This window comes from Neofelis nebulosa, chromosome 14 (genome assembly GCF_028018385.1).
Source record: "Neofelis nebulosa isolate mNeoNeb1 chromosome 14, mNeoNeb1.pri, whole genome shotgun sequence".
Classification (NCBI taxonomy): Eukaryota; Metazoa; Chordata; class Mammalia; order Carnivora; family Felidae; genus Neofelis; species Neofelis nebulosa.
The window spans coordinates 43,742,892-43,757,248 of NC_080795.1; the positions used below are offsets into that span (position 1 = coordinate 43,742,892).

The window sequence follows — 14,357 nt, forward strand, 5'->3', positions numbered from 1 at the left end:
GTGGAAGAGAACTGTGGGGTTTTTGAATCTGAGTTTCCTCCCTGCTATACTTGAAACCTCTCCTTCCACTTGGGATGTTGTGCTTAAGGTTTGGCAATGAGGTGGCATTTCCTTAAAAGGGATAGAAAACACATATTTTTGTGGCTATGGCTCAGGTAGCTCATGTTCCCAGAGGAAACAAAAGTCTTTGAAACGAATGCTTGCCTCATTCGTTCTAAATAATGTTGATTTGTTTATGTCTTAACCTCTGGTGATTAATGAGCAAAAAGACATCTTCTGAGACTTGGAGCACACTGGATCCTTTTCAGTAGGCCACACTCGGGTAAATAAAGATGAGAAGAGAGAGCCACTGTGACGCCGATGAAATACAGTGCTCTTAACCCAATTCGTCTGAAATTTGGGTGACCTTGGCTGTTCCTAGGGAAAACGTCAGTCTTTCCTGGGTATTTTTCTTTCTTTTTCTGCTTGGTAATCATGACTCGGAAATTTCAGATTACGTCTTAGGGTTTAAAAAAGTAAGTAATTATATAATTTAGCTTGGGCATTGCATAATATGATAGAATGGGGATTAGTCAGGTTCCTTGATTTGACTGGAGAACCAGTGCCAGGAGTCACTGGCTGTTGGATCTTGGGAAAGCCACTTTTTCCCTTCTAAACCTCAGTTACCTCAAGTATGGAGTGGGGTGATCATACCCACCTCACCTCCTAGGATCAAATTAAAAATGTTTTGAAAATTGCAAAGTCTGTCACAATTGTAAGCATGAGAAGGAAAAGGAGGTCAAGGTGTATTGTGCAAACTGAATCTGGCAGGGCCGTCTACACCTGAGTGCTATCTGCACCTCCGGTCTTGCTGTCCCCACCGCGATTTATCCCCCAGTGGAGACCAAATTGACACAGATCATACCATTCCCAGCTTCAAAACATTCCCCCACTGCAGCCAGAATAATGTTCAGACTCCTCTCCGAGGCCTTTCAGGCCTTGCCTGACCTGGCTCCTCTTTCCTCTCCAGGCTCAGGGCCCACCACACCGCCCTCTCACTCTGCTTTAGTCACACTACTTTTCCTTCAATCCTTTGGCCATGCATAGCTCCTTTCAGTCTCAGGGCCTTTGCACATGCCAGTCCTCCTTTCTTCACCTGGAAAGTCCTTTTCATCCTTTTCAGTTTACATGTTACTGCCTCCCTCTCAGGCCCACTGCCATACTGACCAGACGGTTTGTACAATACCCTACCTCAAGGGACGCCATTCACAAAGACCACAGTTGCACAACCGCGCTGTGACCCTGTCCTCAGCTTTCACCACTACTCCCATTACTCCCTTGACTCACACAGTACTTCCTTCACAGCACTGTGCACGTTTATGATCCTTTATTTGTTAAATGTCCGTCTTCTCCACTAGACGGTCAGGATAGGGACTGCGACTCTCCTGTTCACCTGAGAATCTGCAGCACCTACAAAAGTGCCTGCACATAGAAGGTACTCAGTAAATGTGCATGGACTGAGTTGCTATGAAGCACAGATGAGTACACGTCATGCTGTCTCAATCCAGCATCACTGAATAAACCTAGGCATTGAGGTTTGACAGGTATCTCTGCAGCCACCCGATGCTCACCTCCATCCCTGCGACCTGCGTTGACCTGGAAGCTAAGAAGTCCAAATATGATACAGGCCAGAGGAAGAAGGACAACGGAGCTGCTGGGAACTGAGCTCTGCCTTCTGCTGCTAAGAGACAGACACATCCCTGCCCACTAGAAGTATTTAGCTGTTCTCTCCAGAAATGGATTATCCCCAGGCAAGGTATGTGAGAGCAGAGTCAGAAGTCCTAAAGATCCGAATTTTAATCCTGTCTGATCACAGGTTGACTGGTAATTACCGACAAGGGATTGTAAAGTGTGCTATCCTTCTTCATCCTTGCTAGGATACTTTTAAATTAAACAAAGCACTTTATAAGCTCTACAGAACGGCTCCAACAACATGACGTAGCATTATTTTTACAGTCGAGCATAAACCCCCCGAGAATGCAACCACCATGGCTTCCTCTCACTGGCTCTTACGCTGCAGCTACTTTAGTCCTAACTTGTTGGTTAACCAATCACAAAAGACTCAGAAACAGGAGATAATGTCCACTCTGTGTTTTGCATGACATTAAAATAAATAACCCTAGCAAACTCAGCGCTGTTGTTTGGTGAACCATTATTCATTCATTGCTACTTTGAGCAAACATTTACCAAATGCCTTCTGTGCACCAGGACTATACCATGTGATGGGAAAGACGTGTCTCCTGTCTTTGAAGACATCACCAGCTTGTGCAAGGGGTAGGGGGACGGGAGGACCCAGCATGCAAGCGGAAGGGAAGTCTGTTCTAATGAAAGCATAAACAGCATTTCTTGGCAGCATGGCGTGGAGGCTGGTGAACTCTGCCTGACTAAAGAGATGATTCTCAGAGAGGCCTTCTTGTCAGGCCACTGTGAGTCAGACAGGGTGGAGGAAGGGGGCTGCGGACTGTGAGCTTGAGCTGAAAGCACAGTCCTGCTGTTGCCATCACAACGGGTTAGAGTTGGGGGCTGACTTTTTGTTGACCTCCCGATGCTCTGTGTAGCTTTGGAGAGGCTGGACGTGTCAGGAAAATATTTTAATAAGATCTCTGGAGAAAAGATGAGAGCTAAAGAAATCAACAAGATGGCTAAATGTTCCACATTAGAAAGGCACAGAAACTGGGGGCAAAGGAAAAAGACAGGAGGGACGACGAGAGCAGAAGAGGTGAGGACCAACCAATATGGCGGTGGCCAAAAACCTTCAGAAGCAGGATTGTATGACGCTGTGTCATGAGTCATTTCTGAAGCGCCCATGTAATTCCTTTCATTTCACAAACCTCCAGTGAAGTCCCCTGCACTCAGAACTGCCTCCATGAGAGGTTTGTTTGGCAAGAGAAATGGCTGAGTTGCACATTTGGGTTGAACACATTTGTGTTGAGACAGTGTCCAAGCTGACTAATTTGGTGGCAGCAAGAGGTCACAGTCTGAGGTGACCACAAGGCTGTAAGTTGGCTTGAGAAAGTAGTCAGTCCAGATCTGTAGGTTGAGGGTTGGAACAATCTCATCTAGCCCTTAAGACTCCAGCTAACACCCAGGCTTTATGCTTTTATGATCTCCTTTGATTGTGTAATAAATAGATATAATTATCCTCATCTTCCACAGGAAAAAGCCCAAGAGGGTACGCTATTTCCCTAAGTCCCAAACCTCATATTAAGAAACAAATCCAGAATTTGAACCCAAGCTGTTAGCTCCAACTTTGTTCAACTGTTTGTTTTGAAATTATTGTGGATACACAGGAAGTTGCAAAAATAGTACAGGAGAGCCCTTCACCCAGTTTCCCCAAATTGAGCCGCAATTTGACGTTCTCCCCACCACTCACTGAAACTAGGGATAAAGAACTGAACTGCAGAGGCAAGAGTTGAGTGGGGCACCTGGGTGGTTCAGTCGGTTAAGCGCCCGACTTCTGCTCAGGCTCCTGGGTTCCAGCCCCACGTCAGGCTCTGTGCTGACAGCATGGAGCCGGCTTGGGATTCTCTCTCTCCCTCTCTTTCTGCCCCTCCCCTGCTCACTCTCTCTCTCTCTCTCAAAAATAAGTAAACATTAAAAAAATAATAAAGCAAGGCTTTCAGGCTTAGAGATCATCAGGCACGATGCCTCTTACTGGGAACCAGAAAGCCAGCATAAAGAATTCGGCCTAAGGAAGCCCAAGCCCTGGGGCAGTGGTTGGAAACCCTGGCCACGCATTCCAATCACCTGGTGCCCTTGTAAAAAATACCAGGATGAGCACTGGGTGTTGTATGTAAGCGATGAATCATGGGAATCTCCTCCGGAAGCCCAGAGCACACTGCACGTTAGCTAACTTGACAATAAGTTATATTTTAAGAAATCAAAAAATAAATACAAATAATTAAAGATATTTTAAAAATTAAAAAAATATTTAAAAATAAAAATAAAATAAAAATTACCGGGCCTCCTTCAGCTTCAAGGTTTCTAATGTAATCAAAAAGACCCAGGACTTAGAGCCTCAGTCCATCTCCAAGCCCCTAAAACACAGCCAGGTTTGTCATATGCAACCAGGGTCCACAAGGGCTGCAAAACTAGGTCGTAGGTATCAAGCGCCATAGCGAGCCCGCCCTGTCCCCAGACCCGCGTGTCCGGCTCCGCTTCCTCGCGGATCCCATCACCAAGGCCTGAAATACCTGTAAGAAGAGCCTGTGAATGGAGAGGTTCCCGGGGTCACCTGGCAGGGGAAATTTCTCTGTTGTGTGTACTGCAAAACCTTGTGGTCCTGCCGCCCAGAACTGTGCTTCCCTTTCCGAAATGGTAAATCAGCTCTGGGCACATCAAAGGAGATTAGCATTCCTCTGGCACTGGCTTTGTTTTCTGATACATCTAAAGGAAGCAGGTCCGGGGCTCTCCAGAACGCTTTCCCAGAAAGCTCAGTCGCCTGCTGTGTGAGGTCACCCACCGGCCGGCAATTTGCATCCATCACACCTTGTAGGGAGGTGGGGGAGGAATTGGCAGGCTTTGTTTTCCAGCACTGGAGAAACAGATTTCTTCTTAAGCTTCACACAATAAATTGTATTAAATCCTTTCAGCAGGGTTTCCATGGCTATGTGAAAGCAAAATCATACAGTAATTGTTTTAAATAATACGGCAAGGCGGGCCGGAGAGTACGTCTTAATTTTTCTCATCTGTGCAGTGTTTCTGTTTTGTATGGAGATGTTCCCGCGGCGGGGAAAGGTTTCTGCATTCACTGGGAGTTGCTTGGTGAGTGTGGTGCAAGGTCAAATACAGACTGAAATAAACAGACCTACCAAATCCCTCAGCCCTTGGCTTTGGTCATGTGAGCCCTGGGGCTGTTTTGCTTATTTTAAGTGCGAATTTGGATGGCATTTATCTCTTTGCTGCTTGGTCACCCAAACCCAAACTCCCACTGAGTAAAACCTGGCTTGTGCTTCCCATGCCTTGATGGGGAGAGAGTTGGGGGTATAGCCCAGATAAAAGGGACTCCTGACAGGATCCTCCAGTCCTGCATCAGTTTGTCCCATGGAAGCTGGGATGCTCTGCAGTAGGAGGGATACTGCTTTCTAGTAGTCTTAGCTCAGGTAGCAAAACAAGATGTCATGGATAAGAGTCAAAGTCCAAAATTGATCGTCCTAGGTCCAAGCCCCATCAAGCAAGCTGTCGCAAGATTCCTCAAGGCTGAGATTCCATTTATTCGTCTGTAGAATGAGGGCGATGATATTTACACCAGAGGTTCTGAGTTCCAATGAGGTAATGCCTGTAAACTGCTTGTCCTGACAAAGCATTAGGGCTCAATAAATGGTATTCGTCTCTTTTATTACCACTATCATCTTTATTCTTTAGCTGTAGAAGAATCCCCCTCATCCTATGGTGAACCTGAGGGCTGTTGTCTGCCTGGGTAATACCCAGGGTGAATTCTCCAAACACTACTGAGCCCCTTCCAGATGCCAGAGAGCTGGCTAGGTGCTGGAAAATGGGGAAAGAGGGTCTGGTTCCTGCCCTCCAGGAGCTCTCACCAACTGGTGCTGATGAACCTGACACCCAGATTGTACTTGGCCATGGCTGATGGCCTACACTGTGTTATTACTCCAGGGAAAAGTCAGTTCCTGACTCAGGCTAGACAACCAGGTGGGTAAGGAAGGAGAGAGTTCTATACCATCACTGACAAAAATGTCATCTTGAGTCCTTCCAAATAGGGATGAAATTAAGTCCCTCAGCCAAGCCCCAAAGGGTGTCCAGGGTAGACTTCAGCCCAGGTCTTAGCCTTTGACCACAGCTGAAGTTGATGACAACCTCAATGGGTGGGAACTGGGGGAGGTGGAAGAAGGAAAAGACGGGGGTGGGGGCAGCATAACTTCACCAAGTATGTATGAAATCACTTTGCAGACAAGCCAACATTGGAAGGAAAAGGACATTGGCTCTGATCACAGTCTGCCATTTTGAACTCTGGAAATTCATTTTAGCTTCTTATTTTTTAATGTTTTAGAGCATGGACTATATATATATATATATATATATATATATAATAAAATGCATGAAGAAAAAGATTCGGCCACACAGAAGTCGTCTTTGGAGCCAAAACCAAAGCATAGTTGAGATGTTTGACTTTACATCCATGCCCGTGAGAGATGCTCCCTCTCTGTAGGTCCCACGGGAGGCTTGGAATAGACCCACCAGATTCCGGGAGCTGAGCTTAGAGCCAGTCGATGGCCTCCAGGAGGTCAGTGGGGGGCTTGTCCTCCCGTTCTCTGGTCTGTTTGTGGCCTCTGCCTGCAGCTCACATTTTGTCAGTCCTGAGCCTGTCCTTTTTTCCAGAACACAGCTCACACAGCTCACGCATGAACTTTGTCATGAGGTGGAGCAGATTTGATGCCAGGATTGGGGCCCTTCCTCTGCACTCCCACATCACCTCTACTGTGGGATGCATCCTCGGGTTATACTTCCTGTTTCTGGTCTGTCTCCTCCACTAGATTATGAGCCCCCAGGGAAGAGACTCTCTCTTAAGCAACCTGGGTCTCCAGAGCATAGCAAAGAGTCTAGGACACAGGATTATGCAATAAATAGTTGTTGAATGAGCAAATGCCAATATGAATAGATGAATAATAAAACTCTGCTGAACACATCCATATGATGATGCTTTGAACATCAGTGTGAGGTTCCTTTAGATCTTTCTGTCTCAGAGACAGGCTGCTTTCTGCCTTGGGCTGAGAGTCCGGTGTATGGAACAGTACCCCCAAATTTCTTCAAAATTCTTCTGTCCAGTTGAGTGGGTCTATGAGCCATAGTCTTAAAACTTTCTAAAGTTAAACAAGTATCTTATGGCCATACCTTTGAGATGATCAATACCTTCACACCGTGTCTTACTTTTCTCAACTAGAGAGGCTGGGGATGAGAAACAGCTTGACTCCTAAACTCAGCAAGTCTGCTTCTGTGCCTTTCAACTAGGGCTCATCTCTCTATACCCATACCTTATCATACCAGCCTGAAAGAAACCAGTAGGCATTTTGAACATTCTTCTTGGATGTCTCCCTAGCCAAATTTGCTATTTCATGGGTGTATTCCTGTTTTTCACATTACCACAAGCAACAGTGTACCAAATTATCCATCATAACAAAACAAGGGATGCCTTCTTCCAGCCTCCAGTAACAACTTCCTGCTTGGTCCCAAAGCCAGTGTCCCATGATTTCAGTGTTTAGCATGGCATTACCTCTTCCAGGGACCAAATTCTGCTCTAATTATCTATGGCTGCGTAGAAAGTCACCCAAAATTTAGTGGCTTCAAACCACAATTTATTAATTCCCATGGCTTTATGGGTTGACTGAGCTCAGCTGGGTGGTTCTCAGTCGGGGTTTCTCATACAATTTCAGCCAGATGTCAGCTGGGATGTAATTTTCTGATGACTTGACTGTGTGGATGTTCAAGATGGCTCACCCAACAGCTGGCAGCTGATCTGTCTGTGGCCTGCAAGCTTGATTCGAGCACCTATATATAGTCTGGGTTTCTGGCAGCACGGAACCTGCTTCCAAGAGGGAACATCCTGAGAGGGAGCGTTCCAAGACCCCTAGGCAGAAACTACAACACTTATTATGACCTAACCTCAGAAATCTCAAAGCATCGGGGCACCTGGGTCGCTTGGTCTGTTAAGCCTCTGACTCTTGATCTTAGCTCGAGGTCTTGATCTCAGGGTTGTGAGTTCAAGCCCTGCATTGGGCTGCACACTGGGCATTAAGCCTACTCAAAAAAAAAAAAAAAAATCTCAGAACATCACTTTCATTGGATTTTATCAGTTAAGCAAGACACTATGGCCAGCTCAGATTCAAAGAGAGAGAAATTGGATCTCATCTCTCAATGGAAAGAGAGTCAAAGGATTTGTGGCCATATTTAATTTGCCACAAAGTTTCTAATCACTGAGATCTGTGTCCTCTCATTACAAGTACCAGTCTATGAAAATGATGGGTCATCTCGGCATACCTATAACTCATAACTTCTAACTGAGTAGTTATCCCTGAGATGACTCCCAAGGCTGTCTTGTTGCCCCTTATCTTACAAAATAGATGGACCCAATTTGCCATTCTTCTGAGCTTGATATCTGCAAAACATCTGTTAACTCTGACATATCAATGCCAATATTGAAACAATGGCTGTGTCAGTCATCTATGAGGAACCCAGATCAGGAATATTGTTTCTCCAGGAATAATTGGGGTGAGCTGCTGAAGCAAAGAGGAAAATACACAGATCAAACACGTTGATAACACGCATTTAATCGCCACTCCTAAATAGCACACCGAGGTATAAGTCCGTGTCCAATTGTGCACCTTGTGGACCATCGGTTTTGATTGTTTAACAGCCATCGGCCCTGTCTCGCTCTCTTCATCCTTCAGAATGCCTATGTCATGTGGGTGAAAGTGAGCAATCATTTCCCACTTCTGCTTCCTCTGCCCCTGTGTACAAGCTCAACAGGAGGGATGAGACTGTCGAGGAAGGTAAGGGGGTAAAATGCAGCAAGAGTCTGCAATTCTGCAAGTATATTGGGGGACAAAAGAATATATCCTATGTTGTCACACAGCCATTTAGCAGTATTGTTTCACACTGTCGAGGGGCAGTACAGCTTGGTGAGAGAGGACACAAGCCCTGCAGTCCAATGGCCTGGATTTAGTCCCTGCTCCCCTCATATCCTCAGCTCTCAATAATTATCTTTCTTCTCCTTGTAGTAGTATGCAACTGCTTGCCCACTCCCTCCTTCTGGGAAAACCCAAAGAATAAATGAGGAGTCAACAGAGCCATCCTGAGATAGGCAATCAGGGGAGGTACATCTGAGGAGGTGGCATTTAAGCCGAGCCTTGAATGACAGGAAGAACCAGTAGATTTGTAATCATCATGGCAGGTGCCTTCGTTTCCAGTGGCTACTGTAACAAATGACCTTAAATGTGGGGGCTTGAGGCAACAGAAATGTATTCTCTCACAGTTCTGGAAGCCAGAAGTCCAAACTCAAGGTGGTAGGGCCATACTTTATCTAAGGGAAAATCCATCCACTGCCTCTTCCAGCTTCTGGTAGCTCCAGTGCTCCTTGGCTTGTGTGTACATACTTCCGTCTTTACCTCTGTGGTCACATTGCCTCCTCCCGTTCTCTGTGTGTCTGTCCTGTAAGAATACAAGTGATTGCATTTGGGGCCCACCTGGGTAGTGCAGGAGATGTTTCTCCTGTCAAGATTCTTAATCACATATTTTACCACATAGAGTAATAGTCACACATTCCCGGGATGAGCACGTGGACATACATTTTAGGGGCCACCTTTCAACCCACTACAGTGTGTCCAGAGAATCAAAAGAAAGTCAGGCTGGATAGGGCCTTTTCCGCTTGGCCAGAAACTTAGTCTAGCAACAAGAAGCCACCGGAGATCTCAGGTAGGGTTTGCACCGAGGTATGATCTAGAATGATTACTCGCTACTCTGTGAAGAATGGATACACAGGTAGAGGGCAAGGAGAGTGGCCCAAGAGGACCAGTTGAGAGGCTAGTGCCAACCCAAAAACCTGAGTTCGGAGCAAATCCGCCATTCTCAAAGTGAGGGCACGGGCACAAAACCCGTCATCAAAGGCCACAACACAATACTTCTGGCAAGAACGGTCTTTAGACAAAGTAGATTCTAATTCTCAGTGCTGCAAAGCAAAACTATGTCCTATCTCCACTTGATTTTACCTGAAACCCAAATAATTTACTTCCGTTATTAACTGAAATGAGCTCATGCTTTCTCTGCCACAGCATTGGGAGACTTCCTTCATTACACTGATGACACAGCTTTGTGATCAGGGATTCAAGGTGGCCTTGAGAAGAAGCTGAAATGTTTGGGTGACTACAGTCAGAGAGAGCAATCTCACATCAGCCACGCTGAAGTGAAAACGTGTGCAGTGAAGGGCAGGCAGGCAGGTAAGCCACGGACCGATGCCTCCCCCACCCCACCCTCCCCCGCAGGCCTCTCCTTCCCTCCTCGCAGCCACCTCAGTCGGTCGGTCCACCAACTTACAGATGTGCTCAGAAATGGACTTTCTGCAGAGATGAGACCAAGAGTTCTCGTGACTAAAAAGAACGATGCTTTGTTAATTTTCAGGCCAGAATTGTCTCCCTCGTGCATAGGGCACAGATCTCTCAGGTCGAAACCAGGTACACATGCTTAAACTAGCCTCAGAAACAAATTTGGCTCTACTCGAAGTCACCCTTGAGACTGTCCTCTGGCCTTGCCTCACAGGGAAAGGAGAAAGAACAGACATTTACTGGAGACCCACTCTGTGAAACATACTTTCACACATGCTTGTGGCAGAGACTGCTGGCTGTTCCCAGCTGTCATTCTTCACCCCCACCTCAGTAATGAGACCTTTGATTTTTAACTGGGCTAGAGTGCCAGATGAAATATAGAACTCTGTTAAATTTGAATTCTGGATAAACAATGAAAATTTTCTTATTAAAACCATATGTCTCAGATATTGCCTAAGACATACTCATGCTAAAAAAAAGTAGTCATTATTTATCCCAAATGCAAATTCAATTGGGTGTCCTATATTTTGGAGGTTAAATCTGACACCGGCCTGCCCTAAGTTAATATGGCATTTATCAGGGCACCTGGGTGGCTCAGTCGGTTAAGCGTCCAACTCCGGCTCAGGTCATGATCTCACGGTCCGTGAGTTCGAGCCCCGTGTTGGGCTCTGTGCTAACAGCTCGGAGCCTGCACCTGCTTCAGATTCTGTGTCTCCCTCTCTCTCTGCCCTTCCCCTATTCATGCTCTGTCTCTCTCTGTCTCAAAAAATAAATAGACATTAAAAAAAAATTCTAAAGATGGTATTTCTCAGTTTCCCTTGACCTTAGGTAAGGCCATGTGATAAAATTCTGGCCAGAGAGATATAAATTAAAATGTTTTTTTTAAAGGAAGTGGTGTGCCCCACTCTCTTTCTTCTTCCTGCCTGCTGGCTGGAATGCAAAAGTGATGCTGGAGCTCCAGCAGCCATTTTGGACTATGAGGTTATCTGAGGAACGGGAGGCACTTGTGGTAGAGCAGCAAGCTCTAAGGAGCCCGGTCCCTGGTCTAGAACACAAGCAAGAAATAAATATCTATCTTATTTAAGCCATTGCTGTTTGTGGGTTTTTGCTACTTGCAGCTGAAACTAATAGAAACTAATGCACTATGTCATCTAATTTTCACTCAATCTTCAAAGTAAGGCATATTATCCACATTTTGGCAAATAGAATCCTGAGGCTGAGGAAAAGTTAAGTAGCTCAGCCAAGGTGGTCACATAGTGATTTTGAGCCAAGTTTTGAAACCCCAATCTATCTGCACTGTATCCTGGGCTCTTATTTTCGATACCACATTGCCTCTCTGGGTGAGAATTTTTATCAAATTCCTAAGATTTTTGAACATGATATTCAATTTGCTTCCGTATGTCTGGTATCTAAAGGATTTAGCTCTCCCTCCCTCATCACAGGCACAGAATATGGGCATGTCTGGTATCTGTTAGTGTTATATAATGTAGACCTCCATCCTTATATCGAAGACTTGAGAGAATGGCACGAAAGGACACTTTATTTATGGATTTTCTTTAGTGTCTCTAAACAAATTTATTTGGTCTATATTTTAATAGTTCCCTGCAAAAATATCTTAACTGAGTTCTGATTCAATGTGAAGCCTTCAGCTTTTATAGAGAATCATTATTAGAGGGTCTATTTGAAGAACGTTTCTATATCTTTTGAAACATATTGCATTGCTTGTGGTTCTTTGTAAAATACAATTTTCATGCAATAAATGTCATGTAGAATTTAATGCCAGGGAAAAAAGTTAAAAACATCTATTTGGGTGTGAGTCTATGTTTCGTTTTGCTTTTCTTTTCTTTCTTCCTTTCTCTCCTTCTTTCTTTCCTTCTTTCTTTCTTTCTACTTTTTTCCAAACATTGAGAGAATAAGATGTCTAACAATTACTCTAATGCTTTTAGTTTTCAGGACCCTTGGAGCTACACCTCAGGCTCATTTACAGTCTTTCAATCGTCTAGAGACTAAAATATTCATTTGTTTTCTCTTCCTTCTTAATCTACATTTTTTTCTATTCCTCCAATATTTTTTTCTTTCTTATGTCCAATTATCCATTAGGATATATTTTTATTACTATAGACCCCCTCACATCTGCCTTCATTTACTTAACAAATGTGTGTTCACTGCTTCCCTTGCACACAGCACTTGTCCAGAAGGAGATGAGTTACAGGCTATAAATTCCTAACTGAGCCTTGGCTCGTAAGTCATGAGCACGACTTTCTTTTGAAAGGGGCTCACAAATCTCTACCAAATAATCTATTCTAGAATATAGGTGATGATGATCAGTAAACCCAGGAATTCCCCAAAATTTACATTTTTTCCCCATTTTGAAAACCAAGATACTAGCCCCACCACTGGAATCTTCTGACCGAAGACACGTGGCTGCCACAAATTTCAGGCACCATTAAAGGCACCAGCCCTGGGGAAAGCTATGAAGAGACCAACGTGTTCACAGCAGCCATTCTGCTCCCTTCTTGTTCTGGGGGTGGGGGGAGTGGGACTGAGGTGGAGGGGCCCTGCCCTGTGTTTCCAAGCACTGAGAACTTTGGGGCCCTCTTCTCACACCCTTCCAGCCACCAAAATCCTTCTCGAAAGATGTCACATGCATTTAGATCTCTGCAAAAGTGACCCTTTTCTCCCCCCCCCCCCCCCCGGGACAGGGGAATCTTAGCCATTAGAGCAAATTAGGGAATGAAAGATATTATCCTCATTAAAGGAATTGTGTATGCTAATGAGCAGGGCCCCTGCCCCGAAAATGTGAAGCAAGCAAGCGAGGGAAGAAGTAAGAAATCAAGGCCTTCACGGTGTCTGAAATTGGCCCACGGAGTCAGGCATCCTCCACACCTATGTGGTGCCACCCGAGAAAGCGCCAGCCGGTTCACGTCTCCATGGTGATGCAGCCTGGTTTGTCAAATATTACTGAGCTTTCGGAGAGTGGAAAAAATCACCACCAAGCAGACGAATTGAGTCTTTTCTTTAGACCGGGATGTGGGATTGGAATTTTGACTGCTGACTCCCATCCCCAGAGATGGTTGACCCCAGCATCCGGGAGAGCCTGCGCTTTTCTGCCAACTTAAGCTGAAAAGAGAAACCCGCAACAGTCTATATCCCTGAAGAGTGGCCCTCAGGGTCATAGAGACGCGCTTGATCTCTCCCTGAGTTCAGCGCCTCACTCTGTGCGTCCCCTCAGCCCACATTCTCTTCATGGTGACACGTCTTGATTCTGTTGCCTGCCAGCCTCTCTGGGTGGCTCAACTGCGGACACACGTCCTGGTTTATAAAGCGCTTTCACGCACTCTGTGGGGAAGCTTGATAAGCTCTGCTTGACTGTTAAGGCAACAACCTCAGGAAAATTTAGTGACTGGCTTAAGGTAAAAAACAGCAGAGTCGGGCCTACGAGGCCATAGCTTTAACTCCCACACAAGAGTTGTTTTCCATCTTCTCTGGCTGATGGTGTCCGCTAAGAGCCAAGCAGGCTGGCCTCAGGAGCCTGGCCCTGGCAGACCCTGGGCTGGCCTCGCCACACCCCCGGCGCTCTGTTCACATTCTCACGGCCTCATGGGCTGTTTCGAGGACTCCATTCCGAGGCCGCGAGTTTGTTGGTGGCAGGGACAGTGTCTGGTTCAACTCCGACTGCCCTGTGCCGAGTGTGGTCAGCGACCAATAACAGATGAGTGAACATTCTTGGGCCAGGCCCTGGGGGCTGCCTCACCAACATGCTAACAGCACTCTGGTCCTTGTTGCAGCCTGTACAGAAAAAAAAGAAAAGAGGAAAGAAAAGAAAAAAGAAAAGAGGAAAGAAAAGAAAAACGGAAAGAAAAGAAAAACGAAAAGAAAAGAAAAGAAAAAAGAAAAAAACGAAAAAAGAAGAAAAGAAATCTCTTTCCTTGCAAAGTCACCTCCACTGCACCACTGCTGTATTCATTGTATAAATGAGCGGGCTTTGGACGCTGTAGGACGGTTTAGTGGGAGAGATTTAAGGCCCTGAAATAATGCCTGTCTCATCAAGTCCACATCAGAAAATCAAACAAACCAGAATATGATCTTCTCTTCTGTTTTTGTCTTAACAGTTTTGGGATTGCCGTCAATGGAAACGGCATACTTGCAATAAAAATATTCCTGGCTGGCCAAGTGACACATCTGGTCGGTCACAACCAGGGAGAGAACGAACCCTTTCATCCCTCAGCAGCCCAAAAGAGGCATCTGGGTGGGTCTGCCCCTGGG

The 14,357-nt window shown here is 45.6% G+C and overlaps 2 protein-coding genes across 5 annotated transcripts in view; one reads left to right on the plus strand and one right to left on the minus strand.

Moving 5' to 3' along the window:
- Positions 1-14,357, plus strand: part of CPQ (carboxypeptidase Q) — a 558,393-nt gene that overhangs the window by 523,929 nt on the left and 20,107 nt on the right. The window lies entirely within an intron of this gene.
- Positions 8,305-14,357, minus strand: part of TSPYL5 (TSPY like 5) — a 41,444-nt gene continuing 35,391 nt past the window's right edge. For 2 of the 4 annotated variants that reach the window (XM_058698662.1, XM_058698658.1), the window contains exon 2: positions 8,305-9,201. The gene's annotated coding sequence lies outside the window, so the exon portion shown is untranslated. Of the gene's footprint in view, positions 9,202-12,812; positions 13,881-14,357 lie in introns of those variants that run through there. The other 2 variants (XM_058698659.1, XM_058698660.1) reach the window with 2 other exon arrangements.